This window comes from Salvelinus namaycush, chromosome 5 (assembly GCF_016432855.1).
Source record: "Salvelinus namaycush isolate Seneca chromosome 5, SaNama_1.0, whole genome shotgun sequence".
Classification (NCBI taxonomy): Eukaryota; Metazoa; Chordata; class Actinopteri; order Salmoniformes; family Salmonidae; genus Salvelinus; species Salvelinus namaycush.
In genome coordinates, this window is record NC_052311.1 from 65,507,697 (window position 1) to 65,531,986 (window position 24,290).

General features: G+C 45.9%; 1 pseudogene; it reads right to left on the minus strand.

The window, feature by feature from the left end:
• Nucleotides 1–24,290, minus strand: part of LOC120047278 — an 84,956-nt pseudogene that overhangs the window by 4,503 nt on the left and 56,163 nt on the right.

Sequence of the window (24,290 nt, forward strand, 5' to 3'; positions counted from 1 at the left end):
AGATAGGAGGACAGAGAGAAAGAGAGGACATGAGATGGAGGACAGAGCGATAGAGAGTACAGGAGATAGGAGGACAGAGCGATAGAGAGTACAGGAGATAGGAGGACAGCGAGAAAGAGAGGACAGGAGATAGGAGGACAGAGAGAAAGACAGGGAGGGAGATAGGAGGACAGAGAGAAAGAGAGGGAGGGAGATAGGAGGACAGAGAGAAAGAGAGGATAGGAGGACAGAGAGAAAGAGAGGACAGGAGATAGGAGGACAGAGAGAAAGAGAGGACAGGAGATAGGAGGACAGAGAGAAAGAGAGGGAGGGAGATAGGAGGACAGAGAGAAAGAGAGGGAGGGAGATAGGAGGACAGAGAGAAAGAGAGGGAGGGAGATAGGAGGACAGAGAGAAAGAGAGGGAGGGAGATAGGAGGACAGAGAGAAAGAGGGAGGGAGATAGGAGGACAGAGAGAAAGAGATGGAGGGAGATAGGAGGATAGAGAGAAAGAGAGGGAGGGAGATAGGAGGACAGAGAGAAAGAGGGAGGGAGATAGGAGGACAGAGCAAAAGAGAGGGAGGGAGATAGGAGGACAGAAAGAAAGAGAGGGAGGGAGATATAAGGACAGAGAGAAAGAGAGGGAAAGAGGAGGACAGAGAGAAAGAGAGGGAGGGAGATAGGAGGACAGAGAGAAAGAGAGGGAGGGAGATGGGAGGACAGAGAGAAAGAGAGGGAGGGAGATGGGAGGACAGAGAGAAAGAGAGGGAGGGAGATAGAAGGACAGAGAGAAAGAGAGGGAGGGAGATAGGAGGACAGAGAGAAAGAGAGGGAGGGAGGTGGACAAGAAGAAAGAATCTCAGAAAGAAAGAGAAAGGGGTGACATTGAAACACACAAAATACACACAACCATAAACATGGTGGTACCATGATGCCGGTTAGTAAACAGACTCCTTTGCCACAGTACGTGTGAGGCACCATGTCTCCGTAGCCAATAGACAGGAAGGTGATAGAGATGAGCCACATCGCCCCCAGGAAGTTACTGGTCACATCCTGGGCATCGTGATACCTGGGGAGAGAGAGACAGGAAGTTACTGGTCACATCCTGGGCATCATGATACCTGGGGAGAGAGAGACAGGAAGTTACTGGTCACATCCTGGGCATTATGATACCTGGAGAGAGAGACAGGAAGTTACTGCTCACATCCTGGGCATTATGATACCTGGAGAGAGTGAGAGAGAGAGACAGCAAGTTACTGCTCACATCCTGGGCATTATGATACCTGAAGAGAGAGAGAGATAGGAAGTTACTGGTCACATCCTGGGCATTATGATACCTGGGGAGAGAGAGACAGGAAGTTACTGGTCACATCCTGGGCATTATGATACCTGGAGAGAGAGACAGGAAGTTACTGGTCACATCCTGGGAATTATGATACCCAGGGAGAGAGAGACAGGAAGTTACTGGTCACATCCTGGGCATTATGATACCTGGGGAGAGAGAGACAGGAAGTTACTGGTCACATCCTGGGCATTATGATACCTGGGGAGAGAGAGACAGGAAGTTACTGGTCACATCCTGGGCATCATGATACCTGGAGAGAGAGACAGGAAGTTACTGGTCACATCTTGGGCATCATGATACCTGGAGAGAGAGACAGGAAGTTACTGGTCACATCCTGGGCATCATGATACCTGGAGAGAGAGACAGGAAGTTACTGGTCACATCCTGGGCATCATGATACCTGGAGAGAGAGACAGGAAGTTACTGGTCACATCCTGGGCATCATGATACCTGGAGAGAGAGACAGGAAGTTACTGCTCACATCCTGGGCATCATGATACCTGGAGAGAGAGAGACAGGAAGTTACTGCTCACATCCTGGGCATTATGATACCTGGGAAGAGATAGAGGGAGAGAGAGAGAGAGAGAGAGAGAGAGAGAGAGAGAGAGAGAGAGAGAGAGAGAGAGAGAGAAAGAGAGCGAGAGAGAGAGAGCGAGAGAGAGGGAAAGAGAGAAAGAGACAGAGAGCGAGAGCGAGAAAGAGAGAGAGAGAGAAAGAGACAGAGAGAGAGAGAGCGAGAAAGAGAAAGGGAAATAGAGAAAGAGAAAGAGAGGAGAGAGAGAGAGAGAGAGAGAGAGAAAGGGAAAGAGTGAAAGAGAGAGAGAGAGCCAAAACTCCACTACTCCTCTCTCACACGTACCTCTCACACACTCGTACGGTCCAGGCAGCGATGATCCACAGTGAGATGCTGAAGACCAGGAGAACAGTGCCTGGACAGATGGTCATCAGAGTCTTCATAACAAACCTTGTGTTAAAGTGCACCTGCAAAGCACGCACACATGCACGCAAGCACACACGCAGATGTAACGCACACACGCACATAACACACGCACACATACACAGTGTTAAATGTAATCGATAACGTATATAACGTACAGTTGAAGTCGGAAGTTTACATACACCTTAGCCAAATACATTTCAACTCAGTTTTTCACAATTCCTGACATTTAATCCTAGTAAAAATTGCCTGTCAGTTAGGATCACCACTTTATTTTAAGAATGTGAAATGTCAGAATAATAGCAGAGAGAATGATTTTAGTTCAGCTTTTATTTCTTTCATCACATTCCCAGTGGGTCAGAAGTTTACATACACTCAATTAGTATTTGGTAGCATTGCCTTTAAATTTTTTTACTTGGGTCAAACATTTCAGGTAGCCTTCCACAAGCTTCCCACAATAAGTTGGGTGAATTTTGGCCCATTCCTCCTGAGAAGAGCTGGTGTAACTGAGTCAGGTTTGTAGGCGTCTTTGCTCGCAGACGCTTTTTCAGTTCTGCCCACAAATTTTCAATAGGATTGAGGTCAGGGCTTGGTGATGGCCACTCCAATACCTTGACTTGGTTGTCCTTAAGCCATTTTGCCACAACTTTGGAAGTATGCTTGGGGTCATTGTCCATTTGGAAGACCCATTTGCAACCAAGCTTTAACTTCCTGACTGATGTCTTGAGATGTTGCTTCAATATATCCACATAATTTTACCTCCTCATGATGCCATCTATTTTGTGAAGTGCACCAGTACCTCCTGCAGCAAAGCACACCCACAACATGATGCTTCCACCCCCATGCTTCACGGTTGGGATGGTGTTCTACGGCTTGCAAGCCTCCCCCTTTTTCCTCCAAACATAACGATGGTCATTATGGCCAAACAGTTCTATTTTTGTTTCATCAGACCAGAGGACATTTCTCCAAAAAGTACGATCTTTGTCCCCATGTGCAGTTGCAAACCGTAATCTGGCTTTTTTATGGCGGTTTTGGAGCAGTGGCTTCTTCCTTGCTGAGCGGCCTTTCAGGTTATGTTGACATAGGACTCGTTTTACTGTGGATATAGATACTTTTGTACCTGCTTCCTCCAGCATCTTCACAAGGTCCTTTGCTGATTCTGGGATTGATTTGCACTTTTCACACCAAAGTACGTTCATCTCTAGGAGACAGAACGCTTCTGCTTCCTGAGCGGTATGACGGCTGTGTGGTCCCATGATGTTTATACTTGCGTACCATTGTTCGTACAGATGAACGCGGTACCTTCAGGTGTTTGGAAATTGTTCCCAAGGATGAACCAGACTTGTGGAGGTCTACAATTAATTTTCTGAGGTCTTGGCTGATTTCTTTTGATTTTCCCATGATGTCAAGCAAAGAGACACTGAGTTTGAAGGTAGGCCTTGAAATACATCCACAGGTACACCTCAGAAGCCTATCAGAAGCTTCTAAAGCCATGACATCATTTTCTGGAATTGTCCATGCTGTTTAAAGGCCCAGTCAACTTAGTGTATGTCAACTTCTGACCCACTGGAATTGTGATACAGTGAATTATAAGTGAAATAATCTGTCTGTAAACAATTGTTGGAAAAATTACTTGTGTCATGCACAAAGTAGATGCCACAACCGACTTGCCAAAACTATAGTTTGTTAACAAGAAATTTGTGGCGTGGTTGAAAAACGAGTTCTAATGACTCCAACCTAAGTGTTTGTTAACTTCCGACTTCAACTGTATATAATCTGTACACAAACATACATAAACTGTGTTAAAGTGCACCTTCAAACACCAACTGAATGGGACGGCCTTCCTGGAATGGAGCCTGCGGCCTTTTGAACCTGTATTACTACACATCATATTATCTCAAAGCCCTTGTTGACAACACATGATTTACGTGAAAACTCTCACGTTGGGATTCCGTCCTCCATGGTCCTGATCATGTTTTAATCATGTCAGGTCATATTGATGGTAATAAATGAAACAGGTCATATTAACGGTCCATTCAGCAGTAGTTGGTTCAACCTTTGAAGTGTTAAGAGCTGATAAATGAGGGTTAATCTAGTAGAACACCAGGAGATCCACATACAGCAGCTCCCCTCATCACATCTCATTCAGCCATATCCTGAAGGACATATTACAACCCTACTCACTATCTAACACATTACTCATCTAATACACTGTCACACACTCTCTCTCTCTCTCTCTCTCTCTCTCTCTCTCTCTCTCTCTCTCTCTCTCTCTCTCTCTCTCTCTCTCTCTCTCACTCCCTCTCTCACTCTCTCTCTCTCTCTCTCTCTCTCTCTCTCTCTCTCTCTCTCACTCACTCACTCTCTCCCTCTCTCACTCTCTCTCTCTCTCTCTCTCTCTCTCTCACTCCCTCTCTCCCTCTCTCACTCTCTCTCTCTCGCACTCACTCATTCTCCCTCTCTCTCACTCACTCTCTCTTTCTCTCCCTCTCTCCCTCTCTCTCTCTCTCTCTCTCTCTCTCTCTCTCTCTCTCTCAATTCAATTCAATTCAATTCAATTTGCTTTATTGGCATGACGTAACAGTGTACATATTGCCAAAGCTTATTTACAATATAAAAATGAGAATCAAAATTGTCAACGGGACAACAGTAACAACAATAACCAAGTGTCAAAATAACCATACATTTAACAATAACAATAAGCATACAGTAGAAGACATGCAGGTTGATTGGTCTGTCAGACACTGTCCCTCAACTTATGGCAGGCAGCAATGTAGTGCGCTGCCAACCCACAGCTCTCTGCGTCCTCCCCCAACAGGACGGGTAGCCTATTCTCATCAGAGAGGTCTTTACCTTGAATAAGAGTTTCAAATTTGGGGAAATGACACTCTCTAATTGTTTTATATTTTTTACATTTTGTCAGGAAATGCAGCTCCGTCTCAGGTTCTGCTGTTGTGCAGTGGTTGCACAGCCTTTCCTCTACAGGGAGCCAGATTTTCCTGTGTCTACCCTTCTCAATGGCAAGGCTGTGCTCACTGAGCCTGTACTTTGTCAAGGTTTTTCTAAGGTTTTGATCAGTAACCATGGTCAAATATTTAGCCACGGTGTACTGTCGATTTAGGGCCAGATAGCACTGCATTTTGCTTTGTGTTTGTGCTTGTGTTTCCCAAAAAGCAATATAGTTTTGTTTTGACTGTGTTGTAATTTGGTTTATTCTGATTGATTGGATGTTCTGGTCCTGAGGCTTCAGTGTGTTAGTAGAACAGGTTTGTGAACTCAGCCCCAGGACCAGCTGGATGAGGGGACTCTTTTCTTTGCTCAGCTCTTGGCATTGCAGGGCTTGGTAGTGATATGAGAGGGGGTCACTGTATTTTAGATGTTTCCAAAACTTAATTGCTCTTTTTTGAGTTTTTGTTATTAGTGGATATTTGCCTAATTCTGCCCTGCATGCATTGTTTGTAGTTTTCCTCTGGACATGTAGGAGAATCTTACAGAACTCTGCATGCAGGGTTTCAATGGGGTGTTTGTCCCATTTGATGAAATCTTGTTTTGCAAGTGGACCCCACACCTCGCTGCCATAAAGTGCAATTGGTTCAATGACATATTCAATTAGTTTTAGCCAAATTTTAATAGGTATTTCAATTTGAATTAGCTTTTTAATGGCGTAGAAGGCCCTGCGTGCTTTCTCTCTCAGTTCATTCACTGCCTCATTAAGGTGTCCAGTTGAGCTTATTTTTAAACCTAAGTAATTGTAGTGTGTGCAGTACTCTATATATTTTGTACCAATTGAGAACTTTGGTCTAATTCCCTGAGATCTGGATCTTCTCTGGAAAATCATTATTTTAGTATTTTTGGGGTTTACTGCCAGGACCCAGGTCTGGCAGTACTGCTCTAGCAGGTCCAGGCTCTGCTGTAGGCCATGTGCTGTGGGTGACAGCAGGCATAGGTCATCTGCGAAGAGTAGGCATTTAACCTCTGAATTATGGAGACTAACACCAGGGGCTGAGGATTTTTCTAGAATAGTGGCAAATTCGTTGATGTAAATATTGAAGAGTGCAGGGCTCAGATTACAACCCTGACGAAGGCCCCGCCCCTGGTTAAAGAATTCTGTTCTTTTCTTGCCAATTTTAATGCTGCACGTATTGCCAGTATACATTGATTTAATTATGTCATATGCTTTACCCCCTACACCACTTTCAATAACTTTGTAGAACAGTCCTGTATGCCAAATAGAATCAAATGCTTTTTGGAAGTCGATAAAGCAAGCGTATATTTTGGTATTATTTTGGTGGACATGTTTATCTATCAGGGTGTGCAGGGTGTAAATATGATCAGTCGTGCAATGTTTTGGTATAAATCCAATTTGGCTTTTACTCAAGACATTGTGCTTATTAAGGAAGTTTAGAACTCTTACATTTATAATACTACAGAAAACCTTCCCCAGGTTACTGTTCACACAAATGACTCTGTAATTGTTAGGGTCAAATTTGTCTCCGTTTTTAAAGATTGGGGTTATGAGTCCTTGATTCCAGATGTCAGGGAAATAACCTACACTCAGGATCAAATTAAACAGTTTTAATATAGCCAATTGAAATTTTGCACTAGTGAGTTTGAGCATCTCATTTAGGATGCCATCAGGTCCGCATGCCTTTTTAAATTTGAGAGCCTGAAGTTTCTTATAGAGCTCCTGGTCAGTAATTGGGGAGTCCAGTGGATTTTGATTGTCCTTTATAGCTTTTTCTAATCCATTCAACTTCTCATGAATTTGGCATTGTTCTGCGTTTGTGTCAATTTGAATGGTGTTGTAGAGTGTTTTAAAATGGTATCTCTCTCTCTCTCTCTCTCTCTCTCTCTCTGTCTACGTCTCTTTCTATTAGTTCTACATCTCCTTATCTCAGTCTCATTTTACTATTCCCTCTATCATATCTCACTCTTTCTTTTATCGCTTTACTATTGACCTCACTCATGTAATACCCACTACTCACTCTCTCACTCTCATTCGCCAATTCTCTCAATAATTTCCCCGCATTTCATTCTCATAGGTTTCGTCCCAAATGGCACCCTATTCCCTATGGGCATTGGATACAAGTAGTGCACTACGTAGGGGATAAGGAAGCACCCTTCTGCCTTATTATTCCTGCTGCATATCTGTCATTACTGTCCTCAGTTACCTGACAGAGGAGGATTTAGTCTCTGTCATTACTGTCCTCAGTTACCTGACAGAGGAGGATTTAGTCTCTGTCATTACTGTCCTCAGTTACCTGACAGAGGAGGATTTAGTCTCTGTCATTACTGTCCTCAGTTACCTGACAGAGGAGGATTTAGTCTCTGTCATTACTGTCCTCAGTTACCTGACAGAGGAGAATTTAGTCTCTATCTTTACTGTCCTCAGTTACCTGACAGAGGAGGATTTAGTCTCTGTCATTACTGTCCTCAGTTACCTGACAGGGGAGGATTCAGTCTGAATTAGTGGGAAGGTGAGAAGCTGAGACAGCAAGGCAGACATCAATCAATCATTCATACTTCATTGGACAGACACAGGAGGAGAGAAAGAAATGGTGAGAGACACAGGAGGAGAGAAATAGATTGAGAAACACAGGATGAGAGAAAGGCAAGATGGAAGGAGTGAGACATAATGAGTGAAGAGAAAGAGTGAACAACAAAGCCCTCCGTGAGGAGGTATCAGTGAACACACACACCTTATTAGGGGCCCCTATGCTCCGTGAGGAGGTATCAGTGAACACACACACCTTATTAGGGGCCCCTATGCTCCGTGAGGAGGTATCAGTGAACTCACACACCTTATTAGGGGCCCCTATGCTCCGTGAGGAGGTATCAGTGAACACACACACCTTATTGAGGGCCCCTATTCTCCGTGAGGAGGCATCAGTGAACACACACACCTTATTGAGGGCCCCTATGCTCCGTGAGGAGGCATCAGTGAACACACACACCTTATTGAGGGCCCCTATGTTCCGTGAGGAGGTATCAGTGAACACACACACCTTATTGAGGGCCCATATGCTCCGTGAGGAGGCATCAGTGAACACACACACCTTATTGAGGGCCCCTATGCTCCATGAGGAGGCATCAGTGAACACACACACCTTATTGAGGGCCCATATGTTCCGTGAGGAGGCATCAGTGAACACACACACCTTATTGAGGGCCCCTATGCTCCATGAGGAGGCATCAGTGAACACACACACCTTATTGAGGGCCCATATGTTCCGTGAGGAGGTATCAGTGAACACACACACCTTATTGAGGGCCCATATGCTCCGCGAGGAGGTATCAGTGAACACACACACCTTATTGAGGGCCCATATGCTCCGTGAGGAGGTATCAGTGAACACACACACCTTATTGAGGGCCCCTATGCTCCGCGAGGAGGCATCAGTGAACAGTTTGCTGTGCAGCAGCATGACGCGGGCGATGAGGTAGAGGCGGAGGAACATGGGAACACTCAGCACCATGTCCAGGTCAGCCTCAGCCTGGGACGGGGCGTAAGAGAACGCCAGACGTGCCCGCCACTGGAACTTAAAGTCCCCGGGCACCGGATGCACCGCCGACACCAGTAGCTCCAACGATATCAGCAACACCCGATTCAACGTCATAGCGATGCGCCAGTCGTCCGCTCCGTTGTCGATGACGAAGAGCTGTGGTAGGGAAGAGGAGGAACAAGGGACAGGAAGATAGAACGAGGGCTGGTTAGAGCGGAGGTAGCATTTTAAACACTTTTTAATTACTTAGTAATGAGCGTCGACATCATCATCATGGTCACCATCATCATCATTATCAGTAGTTTGGTACATGATTACAGTGTTAGTGCCTGTAGTAGTCAATATAATGGCTTTGCATAATCACAGTGGATTTATCATTGATTTGATGAGAGGAAGCTGTTAGAATGTAGTGACACTGTTGATGTTTAGACTGCTTTGTTCCCCTTTCCCTCATATAAAACGAACTGTCTGCTAACTGTCATCTAACTGTCTGCTAACTGTCTGGTAACTGTAGGCTAACTGTCTGCTAACTGTCTGCTAACTGTCTGCTAACTGGCAGCTAACTCTCAGCGAACTGTCTGCTAACTGGCAGCTACATATCTGCTAACTGTTTGCTAACTGTTTTCTAACTGTCTGCTAACTGTAGGCTAACTGTCTGCTAACTGTAGGCTAACTGTCTGCTAACTCTCAGCTAACTGTCTGCTAACTGTCAGCTAAATGTCTGCTAACTCTCTGCTAACTGTTTACTAACTGTCTGCTAACTGTCTGCTAACTGTAGGCTAACTGTCTGCTAACTGTAGGCTAACTGTCTGCTAACTCTCAGCTAACTGTTTACTAACTGTCTGCTAACTGTCAGCTAAATGTCTGCTAACTCTCTGCTAACTGTTTACTAACTCTCTGCTAACTGTTTACTAACTGTCTGCTAACTGTAGGCTAACTGTCTGCTAACTGTAGGCGAACTGTCTGCTAACTGTCTGCTAACTCTCAGCTAACTGTCAGCTAAATGTCTGCTAACTGTCTGCTAACTGTAGGCTAACTGTCTGCTAACTGTCTACTAACTGTCTGCTAACTGTAGGCTAACTGTCTGCGAACTGTCTGCTAACTCTCAGCTAACTGTCTGCTAACTGTCAGCTAAATGTCTGCTAACTGTAGGCTAACTGTCTGCTAACTGTCTGCTAACTCTCAGCTAACTGTCAGCTAAATGTCTGCTAACTCTCAGCTAAATGTCTGCTAAGACTCAGCTAACTGTCTGCTAACTGTCTGCTAACTCTCAGCTAACTCAGCTAATTGTCTGCTAACTCTCAGCTAACTGTCTGCTAACTGTCTCCTAACTCTCAGCTTACTGTCAGCTAACTCTCAGCTAACTGTCTGCTAACTCTCAGCTTACTGTCTGCTAACTGTCTGCTAACTCTCAGCTTACTGCCTGCTAACTGTCTGCTAACTGTCTGCTAACACCCCAGTAACCTAAGTGATCCCATTATCCCAGTCACAGCATTACTTTGAGACATCATTATGGATGTATTTCTGGCATCATTATGAACACACTCTAGCCATAATGCTTTAATTGCTGTTTTTTTCCTGCTCAGTTGATGTTGTTTGCTTTCTTAATTGCTGTGGTTACTGTTGATACTGTCGCCAGGGCGGTTGTTACGAGGAAGAGCTAAGAGCAGGGTTTTAGTAGAGACCATCCCCTTCAGGAAGAGACGGACGGACGGACGGACGGACGGACGGACGGACGGACGGGGGGTGAAGAGAGAATACGAGAGAGGGGGGAGATATGGAGAAGGAGAGAGAGGGAGGAGCTAAAGATAGGGAAAAAGAGAAGGCAGGGAATGAGAAAGAGAGAAAAAGAAGGGAGACAGAGAAAGAGGAGAGACAGACAGGTAGAGAGCGAGAGATGGAGCGAGGTAGGGAAGTCCCTGTTTTAAATGAAAGGTTGAACAGATGCTGTTGAGCAGAGAGAGAGAGAGCAGCTCTTACTGTATCCACATGATTCATCTGGAGAGGTTTTTATCCCACACACTTTGTCTCATCATACACAACAAACACTATGAGAGGGTCAACCAACAGAACTAACACAGTACAGGACCAACCAGGAGTCACAACTCATCTGGAGGGGCCTCAACTGGCCTGCACTGTAGCAGGATTTAATGTACAACCACTACCAGACTGAAGAACAAGGGATAGGGAGAGAGAGATAGAAAGACAGACAGAGAGAGAAAGAGAGAGAGAGAGCAAGAGAGAGTGGGGGGGTAAAGAGAGAGAGGAGAGCGAGAGAGCAAGGGAGAGAGAGAGAGAGGGAGAGAGAGAGAGAGAGCGAGAGAGCAAGGGAGAGAGAGAGAGAGAGAGAGAGAGAGAGAGAGAGAGAGAGAGAGAGAGAGAAGGAATGATACAGATAGTTAAACTGAAATGTGACACTAAAAGAGAGTTCAGAAGTGGTAACATTCTAGCCCAGGTGTCTGTGTCTGCTCCAGCCAACTTACCTTGGTGAGACAGCTACAGCCTGTGGCCTGGTTGAAAGCAGACACAGTCACCCAGGCACCCAGGCTAGTGACGCTCCCTGTGCTCTAGTAGCAGAATGACATTCAGTGCATTTACAGACACAACCAGCTGTGGATCACTGCTGGATAGAAAGCACAAATAGACTTTCAGCTTTCAGACTAGATGTCTCTGTTTGCGTGACAGTGTAGCATGCAACTGGTGCCACTGGTGAAAAGACTAAAGGAGCATTCATCATGTCGTTGGTGTGTGCCGCAAGGAGTCATTGTGTTCTGCACACTCGTGTATTGTAGGTAAAATGATTTGTGAATGCTGCATGTCAGTCAGTGTGTGTGTATGTGTGCATGAAAGAGAGAGATAGAGAGAGAGAGAACGAGAGTGAGAGCGGGTGTTTTGCAGACCCAGCCTCGTCATGGTGACTGTTGCCAAGGCGACAACATCAAAGACCAGCCAAGCTTAATTAGAATCCCCAGCCAGAGAGAAAGAGATAAAGAGAGAGAGAGGGAGGGAGGGAGGGGGGGAGGGAGGGAGGGAAAGAGAGGTAGGGACACAGGGGAAGAGATAGAGACAACGGGAAGGAAGAGAGAGAAAGATCTTGTGTGTGAGAGTCAAAGAGAGTGAGAGAGAGTACAGTACAGACGTTTGTGTGTGTGTGTGTGTGTGTGTGTGTGTGTGTGTGTGTGTGTGTGTGTGTGTGTGTGTGTGTGTGTGTGTGTGTGTGTGTGTGTGTGTGTGTGTGTGTGTGTGTGTGTGTGTGTGTGTGTGTGTCTGTGCACACTAATGGCACTGTGCTTTTCCATTGAGTCAGAGGGAAGCCCATCACAGCCCCAACACACACACAACTCATTCACACTTACAGAACATCTCTCTTGTCTGCAAACTGATCGTGTGACACTGCCGCTCTTCTATCCCTCACTCCCTCTTTCTCTCTCTTCCCCAGATCCTCCCTCCCTCTTTCTCTCTCTTCCCCAGATCCTCCCTCCCTCTTTCTGAATGACATCCAAACAAATCCAAACAGAAGTGATTAGACTCGCACCATCAGAGGAAATTGCCATCCCTCCTTCTCTCTCTCCCTCCCTCCCCCTTCCTCTTCATTCCCCACACCTCTACACAGTCCTCCCTCCTCTTCGTCCTCTTCCTCCTGCTGCTGTCACTCTTTTCCTGGATGAATCGCCACAAGGAAAAACTAAATATTTAAATTCCATTAAGAAGGTAATCTGTCAATGGGAATGACTGAGCACCACCGGGCTTACACCACAGAACAGTAGGAGAGGAGGAGGGAGAGAAGTGGGAGAAGAAGGGAGGGAGGGAGGAGAGGAGAGCGGGAGTGTCGTCACTAGTTAACACATCCACAAAGTCATAATTATGGGATAACCCCACCCATTTGTACCTTTTATCTTCTTAAAATTTTATTTGAAACCTTACCCTAACCTTAACCCTAACATTAACCACCTGCTAACCTTATGCCTAACCATAACCTCAAATTAAGACCAAAAAGCACATTTGACTTTTGACAATTTGACCATTTTGACTTTGTGGCTGAGGAATCTGACTTTGTGGCTGTGTTAACTAGTGGGGTACAGTACCAGTGGTCAAAACCCACAGAGGGAAAAGGGAATAGGCAGGAGGGAGGGATGAGATAGAAGGCGTGTGGAAATAAAGAACAGGCAAAGAGAGAGAGAGCGAGGGATAGATGGAGGAAAGTGAGCAGAGGAAATTATGAAGGCCAAAGATAGGTGAGGCCTTTTCACAGGTGAAGGTGTAAACTGGCAGGGGATTAGCTAGCGGATGTCTCCTGGTGCGCTATAATAGGACACCTCTAAACCCTCTTTGGCTCCCGGCCTGACAACCCCATCTAACCCCTCCCTCACCCTGCCTCCCCCTCTCACCCACTCCTGTCCACAGCCACTGACTGTATGTGCTTTGGGAGTGTGTGTGTGCTCTAGGTGTGTGTGTGTAAAACTTCTCCTTCCATCATCCTCACCCTCCTCTTACCCCCCAGATCCCCCACCTCCCCTTCTCCAGCCCTGCTCTGCTAGGGACGCTGCTGTAACAACAGACCAGAGCGAGAGACGGAAGGAGTGCCACGTATCAAACACTTATTTCATTTATATTAAAACCAGATAAATCTGGGTGAGTCCCCTGCTGATTATAGACCCATAAGTTTAATAAATTGTGACAATAATATAATAACAAAGCTTATAAGCAATAAAATGTCAAAAGTCTTACCAGACTTCATACATATCAATCAAACAGGGTTTATTAAAAATAGACACTTACAAACAAATAGAAGAACATGTTTCAGTTGAATACTAAATGCTAAAAAACAACATATAGATGTATCAATAATGCGACACATTGGTGCGGCTGGCTTCCGGGTTAAGCAGGTCATGTTTCGGAGGATGAGACAAGATCGAAATTGGGGAGAAAAGGCGGGTAACAAAATATAGATATACACTTCCGGTCAAAAGTTACACCTACTTATTCAAGGGTTTTTCTTTATATTTACTATTTTCTACAAGACATCAAAACTATGAAATAACACTTATGGAATCATGTAGTAACCAAAAAAGTGTTAAACCAATCTAAATATATTTTATATTTGAGATTCTTCAAATAGCCACCCTTTTCTTTGATGAGAGCATTGCACACTCTTGGAATTCTCTCAACCAGCTTCATGAGGTAGTCACCTGGAATGCATTTCAATTAAAAGTTGTGCCTTCTTAAAAGTTTGAGCCATTCAGTTGTGTTGTGACAAGGTGGGGGGGGGGGGGGGGGGGGGGTATACAGAAGATAGCCCTATTTGGTAGAAGACCAAGTCCATTTTATGGCAAGAACAGATCAGTTACCAGCCTCAGAAATTGCAGCCCAAATAAATGCTTCACAGAGTTCAAGTAACAGACACATCTCAACACCAACTGTTCGGATGAGACTGTGTGAATCAGGCCTTCAGGGTCGAATTTCTGCAAAGAAACTACTACTAAAGGACACCAATAAGAAGAAGAGACTTGCTTGGGCCAAGAAGCACGAGCAATGGTCTGGAGTCCAGATTTGATATTTTTGGTTCCAACCACTGTGTCTTTGTGAGGTGTGATTTGCTGGTGAAACTGTCTGTGATTTATTTAGAATTCAAGGCATACTTAACCAGCATGACTACCACAGCATTTTGCAGTGATACGCCATCCCACCTGGTTTGGGCTTAGTTGGACTATCATTTGTTACACATCTCCAGGCTGTGTAAGGGCTATTTTACCAACAAGGGAGTGATGGAGTGCTGCATTAGATGACCTGGCCTCCACAATCCCCCGACCTCAAACAAATTGAGATGGTTTGGGATGAGTCGAACCGCAGATTGAGGGAAAAGCAGCCAACAAGTGCTGAGCATACAGTTGAAGTCGGAAGTTTACATGCACTTAGGTTGGATTCATTAAAACTCGTTTTTTAACCACTCCACAAATGTCTTTTTAACAAACTATAGTTTTGGCATGTCGGTTAGGACATCTACTTTGTGCATGACACAAGTAATTTTTCCAACAGTTGTTTACAGACAGATTATTTCACTGTATCACAATTCCAGTGGGTCAGAAGTTTACATACACTAAGTTGACTGTGCCTTTAAACAGCTTGGAAAATTCCAGAAAATGATGTCATAGCATATAGTTAAATTCACTAAAGAGGAACAATGAGTACATATTGAAGATGTGCATGCTCATCCCCAGAATCTTTTTACGTGTCTATTTTCAAAGGATAAAGCTAATGTAACGGGTTTCGTCCTCTTCGTCTGAGGAGGAGTAGCAAGGATCGGACCAATACGCAGCGTGGTAAGTGTCCATAATGATATATTTAATCAATCAACAGAACACTGAACGAAATAACAAAAATACAAAACAAACAACCCGAAACAGTCCCGTATGGTGAAAACACTAACACAGGATACAACCACCCACAAAACCCAGGACAACCACCCACAAACCACCTACAACCACCCACAAAACACAGGACGCACTGGGCTGTGCAGACCCATGGGAGACACAGTGCGTAGGGCTGGTGCCATATAACACGGACCGAGGAGACGTACTGGAGACCAGATGCGCTGAGCAGGCTTCATCGCACCTGGCTCGATGCCCACTCTAGCCCGGCCGATACGAGGAGCGGCAATGTAGCGCACCGGGCTAAGCACACGTACTGGAGACATCGTGCGCTTCTCCGCATAACACGGTGCCTGCCCGGACCATCTCTCTCCACGGTAAGCACGGGAAGTTGGCTCAGGTCTCCTACCTGACTTAGCCCCACTCCCCGTGTGCTCCCCCCAATACATTTTTGGGGCTGCCTCTCGGGCTTCCAGCCGCGCTGCCGTGCTGCCTCCTCATATCGCCACCGCTCAGCTTTCGCTGCCTCCAGCTCTGCCTTGGGGCCGCGATATTCCCCAGCCTGTGACCAGGGTCCTTTACCGTCCAAAATCTCCTCCCATGTCCAGGAGTCCATAACTCGCTGCTTGGTCCTTTTTTGGTGGGTGGTTCTGTAACGGGTTTCGTCCTCTTCGTCTGAGGAGGAGTAGCAAGGATCGGACCAATACGCAGCGTGGTAAGTGTCCATAATGATATATTTAATCAATCAAACAGAACACTGAACGAAATAACAAAAATACAAAACAAACAACCCGAAACAGTCCCGTATGGTGAAAACACTAACACAGGATACAACCACCCACAAAACCCAAAGGAAAACAGGATACCTAAATATGGCTCCCAATCAGAGACAACGACTGACACCTGCCTCTGATTGGGAACCATACTAGGCCAAACACAGAAATAGACAACCTAGACATACAACATAGAATGCCCACCCACATCACACCCTGACCAAACAAAACATAGAAACATACAAAGCAATCTATGGTCAGGGCGTGACAGCTAAGAACATGAACAACTTCCTAGTTTAGAACACTATAACAATATGGAAGAAAATGAAACATTATACAAGAATCAATATCACTCCCAAAAAACAATCTTTGGATAGCTTTTCAGAATGTACAGATAAATTGGTCCACATGGAATACTAAAGGAATAGAAACTGTAAATGACTTGGTAATACAGAATTAAAGAGCAATTTTGGACTGACCAATGTAGATATTTTCAAATGCAACTTAAAAGTTTAATATCAAGAAATGTATATTTAAACATTTTTGGACATCAGCGTAATCTTGAGGGATTCCTATTTGAGTCAGAAAAGGATATTCATATGATATCTAAGATAAACAAAACCTTGCAGAGAGCCTATCCAACTGACAATCTCCGAGAAAAAAATATAAAAATTGGAACCAAAACATAAAAATAACTGATATTGGCACAAGATGGAGGTAAAGTTGGAACATAACTAACGAGATTACAGGTAACTAAAATGTATGCTTAATCCAGTATAAATTAATGTATAGAATCTGTTACACAAAAGACAAAAATTAACAAATTCTACAGCACAGCCCATCCAACTACCTCATCCCCATACTGTACTTATTTATTTATCTTGCTCCTTTGCACCCCAGTATCTCTACTTGCACATTCATCTTTTGCACATCTACCATTCCAGTGTTTAATTGCTATATTGTAATTCCTTCGCCATCATGGCCTATGTATTGCCTTAACTCCCTTATCTTACCTCATTTGCACACACTGTATATATGTGTAACTCTGTGTTGTTGTATGTCTCAAACTGCTATGCTTTATCTTGGCCAGGTCACAGTTGCAAATGAGAACTTGTTCTCAACTAGCCTACCTGGTTAAATAAACGTGAAATATAAAAAATTAAAAATTAAAAGTTGGCTGTCAGAAGTATTACAATGTAAATGTACTTTTAATCTGTCTCTCTGTTTATTTCAAGACATGGCATATGAGGGTGCAGTGATACCCGATCATCTTGAAAAACAACAAAAAATCAACAACAACAAAAATCAACCAATCCTCCATCGTTAACCCAATGGAAAGTTCAAATGCTTTGTTATCTAAATGTTGAAAGTGTGTGGGCGACGGAGAGAAACAAAATGGTGCAGTTTGAGGCCATGTGACGGAGTGTGATGTGGGCACTGGAGATGGGAGTATGAGCAGATGGCTCTGGGCAGGGGTGATGTTGTGATGGGCTCTGGGCAGGGGTGATGTTGTGATGGCTCTGGGCAGGGGTGATGTTGTGATGGCTCTGGGCAGGGGTGATGTTGTGATGGCTCTGGGCAGGGGCGATGTTGTGATGGCTCTGGGCAGGGGCGATGTTGTGATGGCTCTGGGCAGGGGTGATGTTGTGATGGCTCTGGGCAGGGGTGATGTTGTGATGGCTCTGGGCAGGGGTGATGTTGTGATGGCTCTGGGCAGGGGCGATGTTGTGATGGCTCTGGGCAGGGGTGATGTTGTGATGGCTCTGGGCAGGGGTGATGTTGTGATGGCTCTGGGCAGGGGCGATGTTGTGATGGCTCTGGGCAGGGGCGATGTTGTGATGGCTCTGGGCAGGGGCGATGTTGTGATGGCTCTGGGCAGGGGTGATGTTGTGATGGCTCTGGGCAGGGGCGATGTTGTGATGGCTCTGGGCAGGGGCGATGTTGTGATGGCTCTGGGCAGGGGCGATGTTGTGATGGCTCTGGGCAGGGGTAATGTTGTGATGGCTCTGGGCAGGGGCGATGTTGTGATGGCTCTGGGCAGGGGTGATGTTGTGATGGCTCTGGGCAGGGGTGATGTTGTGATGGCTCTGGGCAGGGGCGATGTTGTGATGGCTCTGGGCAGGGGCGATGTTGTGATGGCTCTGGGCAGGGGCGATGTTGTGATGGCTCTGGGCAGGGGCGATGTTGTGATGGCTCTGGGCAGGGGCGATATTGTGATGGCTCTGGGCAGGGGTGATGTTGTGATGGCTCTGGGCAGGGGCGATGTTGTGATGGCTCTGGGCAGGGGCGATGTTGTGATGGCTCTGGGCAGGGGCGATGTTGTGATGGCTCTGGGCAGGGGTGATGTTGTGATGGCTCTGGGCAGGGGTGATGTTGTGATGGCTCTGGGCAGGGGTGATGTTGTGATGGCTCTGGGCAGGGGTGATGTTGTGATGGCTCTGGGCAGGGGTGATGTTGTGATGGCTCTGGGCAGGGGTGATGTTGTGATGGCTCTGGGCAGGGGTGATGTTGTGATGGCTCTGGGCAGGGGTGATGTTGTGATGGCTCTGGGCAGGGGTGATGTTGTGGATGTTGGTGAGCGTCTGTATGTTGTTGTTTGTATGTGGATGTTTTGTATTGTTTAAAAAATATTTTAAAAGGAAGGAGAGAAAGAGAGGAAAGGAGTGAGACAGAGACAGGAAATGAGAGAGAGCTGGAGAAAGAGATAGAGAGACAGAAATAGGAGAGAGGGGGAAGGAGAGCGACTTGAAACTCTAATGGTCTTCTGTAGAATACTGTGCTCTCTGATAAGATGTGCAGTTTCCACTCTTCCCCCCAGATGAGCGTTCACCCCCTCCCCCTCTCATGTCCTCCATCTCCCTGGCCAAACTCCCATGGCCATGGTGGCTGCTGAGTAATCGTGTTAAGTCCCTGACTGCAGATGTCTCTAATACAGAACAAGACACAGACATAAGCAGACACCAACAGGCCAATCTAGAGTCACACAGTACAGAGACAGACCTGACCAAACAAGCCCAGAGTCACACAGAACAGAGACAGACCTGACCAAACAAGCCCAGAGTTACACAGAACACAGACAGACCTGACCAACAAGCCCAGAGTCACACAGAACAGAGACAGACCTGACCAAACAAGCCCAGTATCACACAGAACAGAGACAGACCTGACCAAACAAGTCCAGAGTTACACAGAACACAGACAGACCTGACAAACAAGCCCAGAGTCACACAGAACAGAGACAGACCTGACCAAACAAGCCCAGAATTACACAGAACATAGACAGACCTAACCAACAATCCCAGAGTTGCACAGAACATAGACAAACCTGACCAAACAAGCCCAGAATTACACAGAACATAGACAGACCTAACCAACAAGCCCAGAGTCACACAGAACAGAGACAGACCTGACCAAACAAGCCCAGAGGCACACAGAACAGAGACAGACCTGACCAACAAGCCCAGAGTCACACAGAACATAAACAGACATGACCAAACAAGCCTAGAGTCACCACTCCCCAGCGGGAGGAACAAAAAGGAGGTACAGTAGATGTTTTCCCTAAGCACTGATACAGGGTCAGATATTTGTTATCCCCCTAATGGATAAGGCTGGGATTAGCAGTAGGGTAATCTTATCCTAGATCTGTGGTTAGGGGCGAGTTCTACCTGTGAGGAGAAAGCCCACCTCAGGGAGGAGAGAGACAGGCTCCACTACACACCACAGGACACAGTGATGGAGAGGACACACGCATACGTGCACACACACACACTCACAAATAGGGTGGGAAACGCCTTGCAAGGCCTGCAGCATGGAAATCCCTTGAAGAGAGAGATAAAAACTAGGACGAGGATCTCACATCTCTCTCTCTCTCTCAATCACACACACACACACACACACACACACACACACACACACACACACACACACACACACACACACACCCCCACACACATAGGAAAAACAGATGACACACTTTCCTAGACTGTGCTCTCAACTCTGAGGGAACACCTCTCTGGCTTTCTCTACACAGCTGAGAGAGAGAGAGAGAGAGAGAGAGAGAGAGAGAGAGAGAGAGAGAGAGAGAGAGAGAGAGAGAGAGAGAGAGAGAGAGAGAGAGAGAGAGAGAGAGAGAGAGAGAGAGAGACAGAGAGAGAGACAGAGAGAGAGAGGTCACGATCAGATGAGCTCCTGCATTTTTCAGCATTTTCTTTAAAAAAGATAGATTTAGAGTTAGAAAAACTTGGATTTTTTGTCAGGAACACATACAGGATGCTACCCTCTACTACATAACCTTCACTTCAAATCAAAACTCAAAACCTACAACCTGATTTTGGACGGAATTACGGAATCACCTGAAGTTCACAACAACCAAGGATTTTAATTCTATACAGCAAATTCTCTGGAAAACAACAGAAACCTGAAAACACCACCCAACCTGGAACTGAGTGAGTAATGTTTAGTCTGAAACTATATTCTATTTCCAAAAGCCAAGAAGAAAAATACATGACATTACTTTATAAGGACTGAATGGTAACATAATTCTGCCAAGCTTGATACAACTTCAACTAGCACTTACGTGTCAAGTGAGAGGTGTCAAAGCCCATTAGCCCAACAATGGCAGGAGAGTCGAATAGTCTACCCCAACCAAATGGAGAGGCCTTAGAAGCTGCCTCCCGCTGTTCAGAGGTAATTAAAATACAGTACCCTGTGAGTGTAAAGAATGATAAGGCAAGAAAAGATCACAAAATGAAGCTCCTTATGGAAAATCAAGAGACACTTTTTGCTGACTATTACAAAAATGGGAACATCAGCAACCTTATCTTCCACACAAACCATCCCCTGGCATGGCACAGTGCTATATTAGCACACTACCCCTCTGTTAAGAGAGGGGGGGTTAACGAGGGGTGGAAACTCAGGATTCTTGACAACGAGGACGAGGAGTCAGCTAACATAAATCTTTATAAGTCTGGAACAGTAATGGTACAGGGCAACCCCAAACAGTTTCAGCTGGACTTTCACCTAATCAAAGATTTAGCCCAGCAGGAGAAGCTCTCCCTTGATAAAGATACCCCCACCCCAAGCGGGTCAGACCAGACCACTTCATCACATAACCCCACAGACGAGCAACCCTCAGCAGACAGTCAACCTCCCAGCACAGAGTACTTCTCCCCCATTGAAATGAAGGATAAATTCACCCAGCTGGAGGTAAGGCAGGTGGAGCTGGAACAGCAGGTGATTACACTCCAGTCAGCACAGACCCAGACAACAGTCCAGCACAACAACACCCCTTTAACCAGACCCGGAGTGCTGGAGGTGGAGAGAGACATATCTGCACTCTGGACAGTGGTGAGACAACTTCAACAGGAGAAAGAGCAGAAGCAGGAGCAGGAGCAGAACAGAGCACTAGAGGAGAGGATCAGACTGCTGGAGGAGAGGGAGAGGGGGATGGAGGAGAGGATCAGACTGCTGGAGGAGAGGTGGAGGGGGATGGCATGTGACAGAGAACAACCCACTAGGGAGGTGGCCATCCCCACAGAGACGCCAGCAGAACAGCCCACCTCAGCACCCGACAAAAGTCTCAACACCACAGCAGAACAGTCCACACCAGACCCTGACCATAGAGTCGACATCACAGCAGAACAGTCCACACCAGACCCTGACCATAGAGTCGACATCACAGCAGAACAGACAAAAGAAAAACCCCAAGCCCAGCAGCTCTCACTCCCTCTGAGCACCCCCCCTGTCAGCCACCCTGATAGCCCTCCTGACAACCCCCCCACACCCACTGAGGACAAACACAAGACACAGATTGTCCTCCTTATGGACTCAAATGGGAAATATATAGAAGAAAAAAAACTTTTTCCCAAACACAGTGTGTCTAAACTCTGGTGTCCAAACACCCAGCGCGCCCTAGACCTTCTGTCTGAGGACAAACTAGGCTCACCTAGCCACATAATAATACACACAGGCACAAACGACCTGAGAGCACAGCAGGAAAGGGTGGCCACAGCACTGAAGGGAGTGATTGAAAAAGCTTCTTCTACTTTCCCCAACGCACAAGTGGTTATCTCCACCCTGCTACCACGAAAAGACTTCCACCCTGCTACAATACAGCGGGTAAACGCAAGCATTTCCCGTGACTGTGCCTCAAAACCAAATGTCTTTCTGGCCCACCACTCCACCCTGGACCTGAACAGCCTCTATGACCAGGTCCACCTCTACAAGGCAGCAGTGCCCACCTTTGCCCGGACTCTAAAGGACATCGCTCTCAAACACAGCCCCAACACTTCACACAGGAGCAACAGATCAATAGACACCCCACCCAGACCAGCGAGACACCCTCCAAGACCTTCAGGACCCCCCCCCCCCCCTGGACCTACACATAGAGGACCCACGCCAAGAGGACTTACATCCAGACCACAGCACCCCCAGACACATCCACACCCCCACCCCAACCAATCAACACCCCCCCACATCAACCATGCCCACACCCAATTTAGGCCCCCTCAGATCAGACCTATGCCACTCCTGCCCACCCCATGCACCCCACCCCCGCAAAGAGGGCATCAACATGGAAGTCACACATACGCCCAGGTAGTGAGCGGGCAAACAGGCCCAACCCCCACTCTTACACTCGCCCAAGCCAACGGCATGTACCAGATGCTCAGCAGGCTCTGCTCACACTTACTGGCCTGAGGCCAAACCACGACCAACAACATTGGACACTTTATGGAACAAAAAGCCTTCACTATATCATCCTGGAATATCCAAGGCCTGAGGTCATCTGCCTTTGGCCTAAAGAGCAGGAACCCGGACTTCACCAAAGAAATCGGTAATGCAGACATTGTCATCCTGCAAGAAACATGGTATAGAGGAGACGGACCCACTGGTTGCCCTCTAGCTTACAGAGAGCTGGTAGTCCCATCCACCAAACTACCAGGTGTGAAACAGGGAAGGGACTCAGGGGGAATGCTAATTTGGTATAGAGCAGACCTAACTCACTCCATTAAATTAATCAAAACAGGAACATTTTACATTTGGCTAGAAATTCAAAAGGAAATTATCTTAACAGAGAAAAATGTCCTCCTGTGTGCTACCTATATCCCCCCACTAGAATCCCCATACTTTAATGAAGACAGCTTCTCCATCCTGGAGGGGGAAATCAATCATTTCCAGGCCCAGGGACATGTATTAGTCTGTGGCGACCTAAATGCCAGAACTGGACACGAACCTGACACCCTCAGCACACAGGGGGACAAACACCTGCCTGCAGGTGACAGCATTCCCTCCCCCATATGCCCCCCTAGGCACAACTATGACAACATAACCAACAAAAACGGGTCACAACTCCTGCAGCTCTGTCGCACGCTGGGTATGTACATAGTCAATGGTAGGCTTCGAGGGGACTCCTATGGTAGGTACACCTATAGCTCATCTCTTGGCAGTAGCACTGTAGACTACTTTATCACTGACCTCAACCCAGAGTCTCTCAGAGCGTTCACAGTCAGCCCACTGACACCCCTATCAGATCACAGCAAAATTACAGTCTACTTGAACAGAGCAATACTCAATCATGAGGCATCAAAGCCAAAGGAACTGAGTAACATTAAGAAATGCTATAGATGGAAGGAATGCAGTTTGGAAACCTACCAAAAAACAATTAGGCAACAGCAAATCCAATCCCTTTTAGACAACTTCCTGGGTAAAACGTTCCACTGCAATAGTAAAGGTGTAAACTTGGCAGTAGAAAATCTTAACAGTATATTTGACCTCTCAGCTTCCCTATCAAATCTAAAAATCTCAAATAGAAAACCGAAGAAAATGAACAACAATGACAAATGGTTTGATGAAGAATGCAAAAATCTAAGAAATAAATTGAGAAACCTGTCCAACCAAAAACATAGAGACCCGGAAAACCTGAGTCTACGCCTTCACTATGGTGAATCACTAAAACAATACAGAAATACACTACGGAAAAAGAAGGAACAGCATGTCAGAAATCAGCTCAATGTAATTGAAGAATCCATAGACTCTAACCAATTCTGGGAAAATTGGAAAACACTAAACAAACAACAACACGAAGAATTATCTATCCAAAATGGAGATGTATGGGTAAACCACTTCTCCAATCTTTTTGGCTCTATAACAAAGAATAAAGAGCAAAAACATATACATGATCAAATACAAATCCTAGAATCAACTATTAAAGACTACCAGAACCCACTGGATTCTCCAATTACCTTGAATGAGTTACAGGACAAAATAAAAACCCTCCAACCCAAAAAGGCCTGTGGTGTTGATGGTATCCTTAATGAAATGATCAAATATACAGACAATAAATTCCAATTGGCTATACTAAAACTCTTTAACATCGTCCTTAGCTCT